This window comes from Pseudophryne corroboree, chromosome 1 (genome assembly GCF_028390025.1).
Source record: "Pseudophryne corroboree isolate aPseCor3 chromosome 1, aPseCor3.hap2, whole genome shotgun sequence".
Lineage (NCBI taxonomy): Eukaryota > Metazoa > Chordata > Amphibia > Anura > Myobatrachidae > Pseudophryne > Pseudophryne corroboree.
In genome coordinates, this window is record NC_086444.1 from 177,192,160 (window position 1) to 177,203,856 (window position 11,697).

The window sequence follows — 11,697 nt, forward strand, 5'->3', positions numbered from 1 at the left end:
TGCAAATAGAAAATTCTTAGCAGTTTCTGAGTAGCTCGAGACTTACTCCTACACTGAGATCAGCTCAGGCCGTTTCGTTCCTGGTTTGACGTCACAAACACGCCCTGCGTTCGGTCAGCCACTCCCCCGTTTCTCCAGACACTCCCACGTTTTATCCTGGCACGCCTGCGTTTTTCCGCACACTCCCAGAAAACGGTCAGTTTCCGCCCAGAAACACCCACTTCCTGTCAATCACACTCCAATCACTTCAACGGTGGAAATTCTTCGGTCGGATGTGAGTAAATCTACTAAGATTTGTGCTAAAATACTTAGCGCATGCGCACTGCGTACCATGCGCATTTTTGCCTTAATCGCTCCATTGCAAAAATCGGCAACGAGCGAACAACTCGGAATGACCCCCTACATTTCATCTCCAATGCCATTACTCCACGGACCACACAATATGGACTGCAGGTCAAACTGAAACACCAACTCCTGTGACCTGCAGATTACACCACTGCTAGCCTAGTGCTCGCACCAGGGGCCTAATTCAGATCTGATCGCAGCAGCAAATTTGTTAGCTAATGGCCAAAACCATGTGCACTGCTGGTGTGGCAGATGTAACACGTGCAGAGAGAGATTTGGGTGGGTTATATTGTTTCTGTGCAGGGTAAATACTGTCTGCTTTATTTTTACACTGCAATTTAGATTTCAGTTTGAACACACCCCACCCAAATCTAATAGGCCCTACACACTGGGCGATAATACTCAAAGATATGAACGATCTCGTTCATTAATGAACGAGATACCGTTCATATCTTTGAGTGTGAAGTCACCAGCAATGAACTATGCGCGGCCCCGCGCTCGTTCAACGCTGGTGCCCCGTCGCCTGTGCATGCAGGCCAATATGGATGATCTCGTCCATATTTGTCTGCACTTCTATGGAGTCGGGGTGACGGAGGGAGTGAAGAAACTTCACTGCCCCCCCACCGCCGGGTTGCCCGTCGGCCATATCCGCCGTCGGGCAGCTAGCTCAATGTGTAGGGCCCTTAACTCTCTCTGCTCATGTTATATCTGCCCCACCTGCAGAGCACATGGTTTTGCCCATTAGCTAACAAATTTGCTGCTGCAATCAGATCTGAATTAGTCCCCAGGTGTGCAGGCACTAGGATCCATACCTGCAGTATTTTATAAGTGGTTTACTTGCATCAGATTCAATTCAGAAACAATGCAGCTTATATACTGACTGACAGCGACTGTCACTTTATGTCAGGGAAACAGTTATTATTTTACTATTTATTTTCTCGGGCTCAAGTGGTCATTGATTCTCTATTCTCTTGTGCTCACAGTATTTAGAAGTAGGCATACTGTACTGCACAAATTATCACTGTTCTGTATGGTTATGACCAATATCCATTCCAGTACAGCAGCTCTCACCAAGCTTTTCACCTATAAAAATAAAATATACAGTATACTGTAGTAGACAACACATAATAATAATAATAATAATAATTAATAATAATGTATCCTTAATTAAATGTTTGATTGCTGTCTTCATAAGGGCACCAACAAAAGGGAGCCAGCATCATGCACATTAATCATTGCTATCTGCCATGCTTGGGGAGAATGATGGCACATTGGGAATTGTGCGGTCCACCTGAGTACTTAAGGAAAGGGCTACTGACAATGAGGTGATATCTGAGACTTCTATAAGGTATGAGTTCATGTGTATGGGAGGGGTCATTTGAGTCATATCTACAGTACAGTATGTTGAGATTGAGAGGCCCCTCACAATAAAAGGTTATGGTATAATAGACAGTCAAAACTTTGACACAAAATGGTCAACATGCACAGGTTTGACATGGGAAAAAGGTCAACACGGAAATGGTGGACATGAGTTTTTTATGGGGTTTTTTGGTGTAAAATGTTCACGTTCAGCACATGGAACCCCAATAAGTTTACAGCGTCCCCCATCAACAGTGGCTGTCCGATTACTCATCTCCTGTGACCGTCTCGCGGTTCTATGTTCTTGTGCATGCACTGGGCGGGATGTACTAATGTACATCGCCGCCAATCGCCTCCCTGCGCCACGATGCTGATCGCATATGTACTAACATATGCGATCAGCATTGCGGAGGACAGCTCTTCCGATAAGAGCTGTCCTCCGCGATGCGCAGCGGCAGCCTGACTTCCGGGATTCGGCCCCAAAAGTCAGTCTGCGCATGCGCGGGGTGACGGGGGCGGCCGCAGGGCATGCTGGGAGGGATCCGATCGGATCCCTCACACAGCGCCGCGGAGAGAAGCCCATAGGCTTCTATGGACGTACGCCAGCTTAAGCTGGCGTACCCCGCCGCGGCGCTGTCCTGCCGGCCGGGGGTTAGTACATCAGGAAAATGCGGTAAACAGGGAGTTTACCGCATTTTCCGCTTAGTACATCCCGCGCACTGTGAGAGTGGCTCCCGAGTCCCCTCATCAGCGACACGGACGGCATGAACATGTTGGACAAATTTAGCAATGCATAAAGACTTGAGTCATTTTCTGCATAATATTCAGCTCGGTAATGCTCAGCCAGGGCCGCCCGTAACTAGGGGTGACTCTCAGTCTCAGGGCATGTACCCCACTACCTGTACAGATGCCTGACAGTGCTGTGTTTCCAGGTCCTGGTGGTCCCGCCCCCTCCACTTGCTGACATTTTTTGAGCGGGGCCAGCGCGAGGAACACAATTCACCTGCTTTGGCACTGTATTCAGCCTTTGATATAGATTAGTGTTAAATATCACAGTATAAGTTAAACTACAATTCCCATCATGATATGTATGCTGAACATGATCATAGTCTAGTTATTTTTGTATTTTAAATATCCATCATTAATAAATACTATCTGAATGTACGTTTGTTCTGTGGAATAAAGTGCTCCAATGTTTATTTATATTTATATACCAAGGTGACCTCTTGGATTGTAAGGAAACTTTCCTTGCATATAAGGTTTCACAGTCGTCTTAGCCAAGTGCAACATAAAACCTTATCATCTACCGTGTCTTTTATACATAAACTGATTTATGTTGCATCTGGATAATATTTTAATTTAAGTAATCGTTCCAATCCTATATTATTCTTTCATATTATCCAATACTTCTGCAATGCTTTACTATGATTCCTGTGCTTCTCAGCATTAGAAATAAATGGCATACCTGCCAATGGTGACACATGATTTGGGACGTTGGGATATATTTACTAAAGTGCGGGATTGTAGAAGTGGAATATATCTAGCACCTTTTAGACGGTAATAGCTAGAATCTGATTGGTTGTTATCAGCAACATCTCCAATTGTGTAAACCTGCATATAGGGGCTAATCCAGGTTGGATCACAGAGAGCGATCCAACCGGAATTTTTCTGATTGCCCCGCGGGCGCATGCGCAGCGCCCGACCTGCATTTACTATTCCAAGGCGGAGATGAAGTGTTGCGAGGGCGCGGTGTAAAAATGGGGGCATAGTGGCGCGAATGGGGGGGCCTGGTGTGGGTGTGATCAGGGCAGCTGCATGACGTCACACTCAGCAGCTGCGATCACTAGAATGGCGATGGGCCTCCTGCGGGCGTAGCCAAGCTGCGCCGCAGGAGGCTACCCTATTTTTAATGATTATGCTGAAATTACGGTACGACCGCAATTTTAGCATGGTCAAGTGGGGGTGGGGGTTAGTATGCTGGGCGGCCTTACCCTGCAAGGGGCGGCCCCCAGCATGCGACCCAAAGGATTGCAAATTCTGCTACTTAGCAGAATTTCCAATCGTTACTGAATCAGGTCCATACTCCATATAGGAATTAATGTTGCATTAGCCACAACTTTGGATCATCCGCAGGCGTATAATGAGTCCATAAAATGCAGGCATATGCAAAATTGCAACTATCCTAAGAGCTGCACCATTAGGTCGGCATTGCATATGTCGGTGCTCCTTTGCTGGCACCAACGTTACTATGCTACTTCAAGCATTTTGCCAGTGTCACTAGTATAACTTTTACAGCATGTTTAAAGTCAAATTAGTGAGTAACTATCGGCAGACTGCGCATACGCTGCAAACGCTTTGCACGTGCATGAAGGTCAAAATGCAATCGCTCTGCGTATGCCAGCAAGGTTACTGTTCCCAATCATAGTCCATGTGGATGGTAAAGAATTAAAAAGTTTGAAAAATGAAAAAAAAACAAAACCTCATGCCGACAATATGCTGTGTCGACCATTGTCATGTAGACCTTTTGACCATGTCAACCTAATGCATGTCGACCAATAGTGGTCGACCTATTGACTGTTGACCTTTTTACTGTCAACCTAAAGACAAAAGGAGGGGGATACATTAAAATGACATTCACAAGGTTATAGTAACATACATTCTGTTTTATTGGTTGTTATAGGCAACATCTCCACTTCAATAAACCTGCACTGTAGTAAATATATCCCTAGGTCTATTTTGAGGAAAAAACAAATTCTGCCCCCCCCCCCAGAAAGGGATATTTGCTAGCCCTGAACCTTCAGTTTTGATGTGTGTATTCAGAGCCTTCACTTTTAGAACTGGTGTGATTGACCCATATGACTGTTTTATGGGAAATACATGTTCATCCTTCTGGGCCAGGTCTGATAACTGTATCTTTCTCTGCTGCCAATCTATATAAGACCTCATTTAGAAAGTGGCTGCAATTCTTTGAACAAGTATATTTGCTCAGTCTGTTTGAAATTATTTTTTGGAGCCATCTATCTGAGAATTACCTGTGGGTCTTGTGGCAAAATCTGGTCAAAACAGGTCTGCACCTACCATATTGGGGGGTGTGGTTCATCAAATAGACAGTATCTAGGTCGATAATGTTTAGGTCGACCACTATAGGTCGACAGTCACTAGGTCGACATGGATGTAATGTCGACAGGGTTTCTAGGTCGACATGTGCTAGGTCGACAGGTCTAAAGGTCGACATGAGGATTATTATTATTTTTGGTGTCGTTTTCTTCGTAGAGTGACCGGGATCCCAAATTAGTGCACCGCGTCCCTTCGCATGGCTCGCTTCGCTCGCCATGCTTCGGGCATGGTGCCTTCGCTTCGCTCGGCTCACTTTACCGTTCCAATCGTAGTCCACGTGGATCGTTAAGTATGAAAAAATTCAAAAAAAGAATTTTTTTTTAAAAAAACTCATGTCGACCTTTAGACCTGTCGACCTAGCACATGTCGACCTAGAAACCCTGTCGACCTTCCATCCATGTCGACCTAGTGACTGTCGACCTATAGTGGTCGACCTAAACATTGTCGATCTTCAGACCGGATCCCATATTGGGCATGTCAAGTGTTCTTGGGGATAAACCCTCTTTGTTATGGAACTCCAGAGCTATTGCATGAGACCCATAGAGCCACTGTGAGGGTCTTCCGCCTACAACAGCCACCTGCTGTTCCCTTAGTGTATTATGCACACATCGGTACTTAGGATGCCACCAGGTCTAAGAAGTAGGGGCTCATGCAATTTGCTGGAGACCAGCGGATAATGGGCTGGAGTAGTAACAATAGGCAGACAAGGTAGCCAATAGGGAAACAGCACACATTGGGTTAACTGGCAGAGGAGGATCAAGGCCTCAGCAGCAGCATGCAGGGCTGTAGTGGGGTCATTAAGGTGTGGTTGGATTTGCTATCACTGCTACTTTTTTAGATAGTTCTGTATAGAAATGCAGCAGGAAGTGTCTATTACATGCAGACGCCTCCTGCTGCACTAGTGATCCTAGCTGCATCCTAGGACGCAGCATCAGATCAAATCACCCACCATAGGGTGGCTTGCGTGTCACAGAGGCCGGGAAATCTATGTCCTACGTCCTTACCACCCCTTAAATGGTGATGACACGCCTCCGTTTTTTCAAATAGAGTCCACCCCCACCCCTTCCTGCCCCCAAAATGGCATCAGACTATCAATCAGTGACACTCTGATTCATGCATGTACAAAAGAAATCTCCCTGGGACAATGGCCAACCAGTCCGACACTACCCATCCTACTGCTCACTGTCACCTGGACACATGCTCCACCCCCTAGTGGCTCACCTATACCCACCACATGTTGCTAGGTGGTAAACCTCCCAAGGAATAAAATGGTTTGGCCAGCTTCAGTAGAACACAGAATAAGAGCACACAACTGTGTATGTGCATGATGAAAGGCCTGAAGTACCAAGCATAGCCCCAGGCTTAAGCTCCGGTCTAGGATGTCCTGGAGGGGGGACCCCTTTATTGGGAGGGTCCCCACTCCCCCAGTAATCCCCGACCAGGGCTGACTAGTTGGGGATGATGAAGGCTTTGGTTATGAGGGCCAATATGGGTGTGTCCTCCAGTTGTGACATTACATCCCCGTTAGAAAGGGCCTGGTGCTGGTTATGCTTTTTTAACTCTTTCTTTACTTTTACAGACAGAAGCATACATGGATCTCATGGGTCTTAAGCAAAAAAAAACGCTCAAAAAAATCAGTGCATTGATTTAGTGCATTGAGGTGCATTTTAGTTGTGATTTTGTAGTGAAGTGGAGGGATTTTATAAAATCGATTTTTAGTAACTTTGCAATTTCCAATGTTAGCAATGTAATTGGGGGGAAGCATTTGATATGCAAGCTGTCGAGATCCTGGTGTCGGGATCCCGACAGCCAGCATACCGACTACTATTCTCCCTCTTGGGGTGTCCCCTGGAGTGAAAATAAACAACGTGGTGTGAGCAGCAAGCCTGCAAGGGGCTCTTTTGCGCTCATCCCATTGCCAGCATGCTGTCAGTCAGTATCCTGGCACCGGGATCCTGAGCGTCGGCATAACATAGTAGACCCGTAATTGGGATGATGTTTTCACCAATGGTGAATTGCCGTGATTTGGAGTACATTGCTTCCATTCCCAGGGTTGCCGACTCTCTGGCTGCCCCCTCTGGGAGAGGGCAGCCAGCTCAGCGCAACAGGAGCCAGGGAGAGCCGAGGGGACGTGGCATAGGGGCGTAATGGGGCATTGCTACATATTCAAGGCAGCGCAGAGGGCATGGCAGTTGTGGTTGCGTCATCGTAGCAAAGCCTCCGCTATACCTTTCCAATATTACAGGCATTGTAAAGTGGGGGCGGTGCTACAATGACGCGATTCAGCGTGTGCACCGCATATTTTGCATAGAGATGAGCGGGTTCGGTTCGTCGAGATCCGAACCCCCCCGAACTTCACATGGTTTATACAGGTCCGAGGCAGCCTCAGTTCTTCCCGCCTAACACGCAAAATCCGAACAGGGGAAAACGTCATCATCCCACTGTCAGATTCTCGCGAGATTCTGATTCCATATAAAGAGCCGCGCGTCGCCACCATTTTCACTTGTGCATTGTTGATTGAGCGGAGAGGACGTTGCTACATTCTCTGCCTGAAAAGCTCAATATCTGTGCTCAGTGTGCTGCATTGTGGTGACCACATGTATATAGTAGTGCAGTACAGTAGTCCATTGCTGTATCTTGCTGCTCCGTGTCAGACTCAGTTCTAGTATCCTGATCAGTGCTCAATATCTGTGCTGCATTGTGGTGACCAGTATATAGTAGTATAGTGCTGCATTGTGGTGACCACCAGTATATAGTAGTACAGTACAGTAGTCCATTGCTGTATCTTGCAGCTCCCTGTCAGACTCCGTTCTATTCTCCTGATCAGTGCTCAATATCTGTGCTGCATTGTGGTGACCAGTATATAGTAGTACAGTGCTGCATTGTGGTGACCACCAGTATATAGTAGTACAGTACAGTAGTCCATTGCTGTATCTTGCAGCTCCGTGTCAGACTCAGTTCTATTCTCCTGATCAGTGCTCAATATCTGTGCTGCATTTTGGTGACCAGTATATAGTATTACAATGCTGCATTGTGGTGACCACCAGAATATAGTAGAACAGTACAGTAGTCCATTGCTGTATCTTGCTGCTCCGTATCAGACTCAGTTCTATTCTCCTGATCAGTGCTCAATATGTGTGCTGCATTGTGGTGACCAGTATATAGTAGTACAGTGCTGCATTGTGGTGACCACCAGTATATAGTAGTACAGTACAGTAGTCCATTGCTGTATCTTGCAGCTCCATGTCAGGCTCAGTTCTATTCTTCTGATCAGTGCTCAATATCTGTACTGCATTGTGGTGACCAGTATATAGTAGTACAGTGCTGCATTGTGGTGACTACCAGTATATAGTAGTACAGTACAGTAGTCCATTGCTGTATCTTGCAGCTTCATGTCAGACTCAGTTCTATTCTCCTGATCAGTACTCAATATCTGTGCTGCATTGTGGTGACCAGTATATATAGTAGTACAGTGCTGCATTGTGGTGACCACCAATATATAGTAGTACAGTACAGTAGTCCATTGCTGTATCTTGCAGCTCCGTGTCAGACTCAGTTCTATTCTCCTGATCAGTGCTCAATATCTGTGCTGCATTGTGGTGACCTGTATATATAGTAGTACAGTGCTGCATTGTGGTGACCACCAGTATGTAGTAGTACAGTACAGTAGTCCATTGCTGTATGTTGCAGCTCTGTGTCAGACTCAGTTCTATTCTCCTGATCAGTGCTTAATATCTGTGCTGCATTGTAGTGACCAGTATATATATAGTAGTACAGTGCTGCATTGTGGTGACCACCAGTATATAGTAGTACAGTACAGTAGTCCATTGCTGTATCTTGCAGCTCCATGTCAGACTCAGTTCTATTCTTCTGATCAGTGCTCAATATCTGTGCTGCATTGTGGTGACCAGTATATAGTAGTACAATGCTGCATTGTGGTGACCACCAGTATATATAGTACAGTACAGTAGTCCATTGCTGTATCTTGCAGCTCCATGTCAGACTCAGTTCTATTCTCCTGATCAGTGCTCAATATCTGTGCTGCATTGTGGTGACCAGTATATAGTAGTACAGTGCTGCATTGTGGTGACCACCAGTATGTAGTAGTACAGTACAGTAGTCCATTGCTGTATCTTGCAGCTCCGTGTCAGACTCAGTTCTATTCTCCTGATCAGTGCTCAATATCTGTGCTGCATTGTGGGGACCAGTATATAGTAGTACAGTGCTGCATTATGTTGACCACCAATATATAGTAGTACAGTAGTCCATTGCTGTATCTTGCAGCTCCGTGTCAGACTCAGTTCTATTCTCCTGATCAGTGCTCAATATCTGTGCTGCATTGTGGTGACCAGTATATATAGTAGTACAGTGCTGCATTGTGGTGACCACCAGTATGTAGTAGTACAGTACAGTAGTCCATTGCTGTATCTTGCAGCTCCGTGTCAGACTCAGTTCTAGTGTCCTGATCAGTGCTCAATATCTGTGCTGCATTGTGGTGACCAGTATATAGTAGTACAGTGCTGCATTGTGGTGGCCACCAGTATGTAGTAGTACAGTACAGTAGGCCATTGCTGTATCTTGCTACTCCATGTCAGTTCTAGTATCCTCATCAGTGCTCAGTATCACTGGTCAGTGTCATGTCAGAACAAAATGTTTTGGAGGTTGTGGAGGTGTCTTCCTCTGAGGAGTCTGTACCAGGTACTCAGGATTGTCTTGAGTGGTTTCATCCCATTAGGATGGAGACAGAATGGCTGGATAGCCTAGGAAATAAGATTCCTCAGAGTTCATTAGGGCATACTCTATTAAGTTGCTGGAAACAAGCTATGAAGAATGCTCTAGATATGGTCCAGTCCATTTCATCAAGGAACCCCTCAGCTCCTGATACACAGGTCTTGCAGGCCAACGCGGACATCAATGCCGACACAGGGATCGACACAGAAGTTAGATGGGGGCACTATGATAGATTGGAATATAAAATTCAGCAATTTATCAATGCCATTAGCGATGTGTTAGAAATACCTATACAAATAGAGGAAAATTCTTGTATGCTAACAGCAAAATCATTAGTGACATTCCCGGTTTCGGAAGAGTTTTTTCAAATCCCCAATAAAGTACTTAAGACATATCTCTTTCCTGAGGAGGATAGACGGAGATGGGAGATTCCTCCCATAATGGACATTTCGGTATCCAGGCCATCAGGGATAATTCCATTACCTGTACCAGGCTCGGCCTTGTTAAAGGAGCCGACTGACCGCAAGATAGAGACAACTCTACAATCCATTTACACGGCTACTGGAGCCGCCCTTAGGCCCACTATTGCATGCACTTGGGTAGCTAGGGCTATGTTAAAATGGTCAGACAATTTAATAGAAGACCTTGATACAATCCATAGGGATGATGTTGTCTTGATTCTAGGTCACATAAAGGATTCGGCTAAATTCATGGTGAAATCCACGAGGGACATTGGATACAAATCTTTCCGCAGCATCACCTGTGAGTAGACGTAACTCTGCTTCTCTGATGCAGTCCCCTTGGGCTGCCAGATCGAGAAAATTCGGGAGGGCCTACTTCTGCACGAGGGTAGGCCATAGAAAGAGCAGAAAGTCTGCACCCTCTACAGGTGCACGGGTTCAGAGGTTGGATTCTACTCCCTTAGCGTCCTCAGCGTGACGCGGAAGGACTCCCATGTGGGGGGTCCACTGTGGGGGGGGAGGGGGGGATCTCATATACATCACTACAGGGGAGCCTTAGTGATTATAATTATATCCCAGGTAATTAAAAGTATTACCCAGGGTTAGAAACTGGATTCAGGAGTTTCCCCCTGGCTGTTTGTTTAATCAGCCCTGCCAATTGTTAGGACAGTGGGTTTGTCCCTGTCATATAATTTTTTTTATTGTTTTTAAAGTGCCATCATGCCTGACACTTCCGTATATGTCCAGTGGTACTGCCATTTGATATAATTCCCGACATTACTGCCATTTAATTCCAGTGATTTTGTCATTTTCTTCCAATGATTTGGACCAATAAATAATACCATTGATTCGAACGAATAATTCCTGTGATACTGGCTTTTCATTCTAGTGATTTTGTCATTTTCTTCCAGTGATTTGGACCAATAAATATTACCATTGATTAGAACGAATAATTCCTGTGATATTGAGGTGTTTGTGTCGCTTAGCTTAGCCATCCAGCGACCACAGTGCACCTCTTTTTCTCTTTTCTTTGCATCATGTGCTGTTTGGGGACTATTTTTTTAAAAGTGCCATCATGCCTGACACTTCCGTATATGTCCAGTGGTACTGCCATTTGATATAATTCCCGACATTACTGCCATTTAATTCCAGTCATTTTGTCATTTTCTTCCAGTGATTTGGACCAATAAATAATACCATTGATTAGAATGAATAATTCCTGGGATACTGGCTTTTAATTCTAGTGATTTTGTCATTTTCTTCCAGTGATTTGGACCAATAAATAATACCATTGATTAGAACAAATAATTCCTGTGATATTGAGGTGTTTGTGTCGCTTAGCTTAGCCATCCAGCGACCGCCAACCAGCGACCTTGGTGCACCTCTTTTTTTTCTTTGCATCATGTGCTGTTTGAGGACTATTTTTTGAAGTGCCATCCTGTCTGACACTGCAGTGCCACTCCTAGATGGGCCAGGTGTTTGTGCCGCCCACTTGGGTCGCTTAGCTTAGTCATCCAACGACCTCGGTGCAAATTTTAGGACTAAAAATAATATTATGAGGTGTGAGGTGTTCAGAATAGACTGGAAATGAGTGGAAATGATGGTTATTGAGGTTAATAATACTATAGGATCAAAATTACTCCCAAATTCTATGATTGAAGCTGTTTTTGAAAGGTTTTTTTTC